Source organism: Triticum dicoccoides, chromosome 7B, assembly GCF_002162155.2.
Source record: "Triticum dicoccoides isolate Atlit2015 ecotype Zavitan chromosome 7B, WEW_v2.0, whole genome shotgun sequence".
NCBI lineage: Eukaryota > Viridiplantae > Streptophyta > Magnoliopsida > Poales > Poaceae > Triticum > Triticum dicoccoides.
The window spans coordinates 11,281,288-11,285,164 of record NC_041393.1 but is presented as its reverse complement, the minus strand read 5'-3'; positions in this window follow the sequence as shown (position 1 = coordinate 11,285,164).

The following is a 3,877-nucleotide window of genomic DNA, read 5'->3' as shown; positions in this document are numbered from 1 at the left end:
TTGAATTTTTTTCGATTTTTTCCACTCTAGATCTTAAAAGCCCCGTAACTTTTTTCTATTAGGTTTTTGAGGATTTTGAAAATGTTTAACGTGGAACCCTCTTCCTGGGGGGCTCGCCGTCAACATCACCAGTGTCATCTCGTCTGATCTTATACCGCAATGCACCACATACCGGGCATGCGTTCAGATCCTTGTATGCACCGCGGTAGAGGATGCAGTCATTAGGGCATGCATGTATCTTCTCCACCTCCAATCCTAGAGGGCATACAACCTTCTTTGCTGCGTATGTACTGTCGGGCAATTCGTTATCCTTTGGAAGCTTCTTCTTCCATATTTTCAGTAGTTTCTCAAATCCTTTGTCAGCCACAGCATTCTCTGCCTTCCAGTGCAGCAATTCCAGTACGGTACCGAGCTTTGTGTTGCCATCTTCGCAATTGGGGTATAACCCTTTTTTGTGATCCTCTAACATGCAATCGAACTTTAGCTTCTCCTTTTGACTTTCGCATTGCGTCCTTGCATCGACAATGACCCGGCGGAGATCATCATCATCGGGCACATCGTCTAGTTCCTCTTGATCTTCAGCAGCTTCACCCGTTGCAGCATCATTGGGCACATCGTCTGGTTCCTCTTGATCTTCACCAGCTCCCCCCGTTGCAGCTTCACCGTATTCAGGGGGCACATAGTTGTCATCGTACTCTTCTTCTCCGCCGTCTTCCATCATAACCCCTATTTCTTCGTGCCTCGTCCAAACATTATAGTGTGGCATGAAACCCTTGTAAAGCAGGTGGGAGTGAAGGATTTTCCGGTTAGAGTAAGACCTCGTATTCCCACATTCAGTGCATGGACAACACATAAAACCATTCTGCTTGTTTGCCTCAGCCGCATCGAGAATGTCATGCATGCCCTTAATGTACTCGCGGGTGTGTCTGTCACCGTACATCCATTGCCAGTTCATCTGCGTGCATTATATATAATTAAGTGTCCAAATTAATAGAAGTTCATCATCACATTAAAACCAAAGTGCATACATAGTTCTCATCTAACAACATATAGCTCTCCAGAGCATCTAATTAATTAAACCATACATTGAAACTATGTAAAACATTTCAATGCGAAAACAAATGCGATCATAATCGCAACCAAGGTAACAATTGATCCAACGGCATAATGATACCAAGCCTCGGTATGAATGGCATATTTTCTAATCTTTCTAATCTTCAAGCGCATTGCATCCATCTTGATCATGTGATCATTGACGACATCCGCAACATGCAACTCCAATATCACCTTCTCCTCCTCAATTTTTTTTATTTTTTCCTTCAACAAATTGTTTTCTTCTTCAACTAAATTTAAACTCTCGACAATAGGGTCGGTTGGCATTTCCGATTCACATACATCCTACATAAATAAAATCTATGTCACGTTGGTCGGCATAATTTTCATAAACAATAAATGAACCAATAGTTATAAAGATAATATATATACCACATCCGAATCATAGACAGGACGAGGGCCGATGGGGGCGGATACCAAAACCATCGCACTATATAAGATGCAATAATAAAAGTAAGAAAATAATACAAGTATCTATGTAAACATACAAGTAAGAATATTTTTCCTTTCAGAAAGAAGAAAAGAACAAGAGGGAGGGCTGCACCAACAGGCAGAGATCAGATCACCCTTTATGGGCAGCCCCAGGTCCCGCTATATATAGGGGAGAGGCAGGAGGGTGCGCCCCCTCTAGGGTTCCCACCCCTAGGGGGGCGGCAGCCCTAGATGGGAAAGGGGAGGCGGCCAAGAGGGGGAGAGAGGGGGCGCCCCCTAGGATGGGCCTTAGGCCCATCTAAGCCTAGGGTTTCCCCTCTCTCCTCCTTTGTTGCGCCTTGGGCCTTGTGGGAGGCGCACCAGCCCACTTAGGGGCTGGTCCCTCACCACCCTTGGCCCATGCAAGCCTCCGGAGCATGTGGCCCCACTTGGTGGACCCCCGGGACCCTCCCGGTGGTCCCGGCACGTTACCGATAAACCCCGAAACACTGGTAGAAAAAGGGCCTATAGTCCCGGTTCGTAAGGGCCTTTAGTCCCGGTTACTGAACCGGGACTAAAGTGTCGGTACTAATGCCCTGACCCTTTAATCCCGGTTCAATCCAGAACCGGGACTAAAGGGCGCGGCCACGTGAGCTCCACCTTTAGTCCCGGTTGGTAACACCAACCGGGACTAAAGGAAATTTTATGATTTTTTTTTGAATTTTTTTTTTGAATTTTTTTTTGTTTTCAAACTTCTGAATTATTTTAACCACTAGTCTGTAATCACCACCCCTCATCACTTCTCAATTTATCCTCTAATCACCCCTCATCATTCCAAATCATCTAACTTCCCGAACGGTCACCCATCCCTCTCACTACTCCAGCCCGAGCACGCTTAACTTTCGGATTCTATTCTCCTTCGTTTCCAAGTCTGCACTTGTTGTTTTCCTGACAATAATAAGATGTCAATCCTATTAACCTTCAGGAATTTTGCTTGAGCATGAAGTGACACATTTCACTGTTTGAGTTTGAAACTATTGTTTTAAAAAACAATAATTATTTAGTAACACTAATATTTCTTGAATAATTAGTTTGACCATTGTTTGACCATAGTTTGACCACAGTTTGACCAGATTGGACCAAAATTGAAATAACTAAAATAACTATTTAGTAACACTAATATTCTAGAATAATTAGTTTGACCATTGTTTGACCACAGTTTGCCCACTGTTTGAATTTTTTTCGATTTTTTCCACTCTAGATCTTAAAAGCCCCGTAACTTTTTTCTATTAGGTTTTTGAGGATTTTGAAAATGTTTAACGGGGAACCCTCTTCCTGGGGGGCTCGCCGTCAACATCACCAGTGTCATCTCGTCTGATCTTATACTGCAATGCACCACATACCGGGCATGCGTTCAGATCCTTGTATGCACCGTGGTAGAGGATGCAGTCATTAGGGCATGCATGTATCTTCTCCACCTCCAATCCTAGAGGGCATACGACCTTCTTTGTTGCGTATGTACTGTCGGGCAATTCGTTATCCTTTGGAAGCTTCTTCTTCCATATTTTGAGTAGCTTCTCAAATCCTTTGTCAGCCACAGCATTCTCTGCTTTCCAGGGCAGCAATTCCAGTACGGTACCGAGCTTTGTGTTGCCATCTTCGCAATTGGGGTATAACCCTTTTTTGTGATCCTCTAACATGCAATCGAACTTTATCTTCTCCTTTTGACTTTCGCATTGCGTCCTTGCATCGACAATGACCCGGCGGAGATCATCATCATCGGGCACATCGTCTGGTTCCTCTTGATGTTCAGCAGCTTCACCCGTTGCAGCATCATTGGGCACATCGTCTGGTTCCTCTTGATCTTCACCAGCTCCCCCCGTTGCAGCATCACCGTATTCAGGGGGCACATAGTTGTCATCGTACTCTTCTTCTCCGCCGTCTTCCATCATAACCCCTATTTCTTCGTGCCTCGTCCAAACATTATAGTGTGGCATGAAACCCTTGTAAAGCAGGTGGGAGTGAAGGATTTTCCGGTTAGAGTAAGACCTCGTATTCCCACATTCAGTGCATGGACAACACATAAAACCATTCTGCTTGTTTGCCTCAGCCGCATCGAGAATGTCATGCATGCCCTTAATGTACTCGCGGGTGTGTCTGTCACCGTACATCCATTGCCAGTTCATCTGCGTGCATTATATATAATTAAGTGTCCAAATTAATAGAAGTTCATCATCACATTAAAACCAAAGTGCATACATAGTTCTCATCTAACAACATATAGCTCTCCAGAGCATCTAATTAATTAAACCATACATTGAAACTATGTAAAACATTTCAATGCGAAAACAAA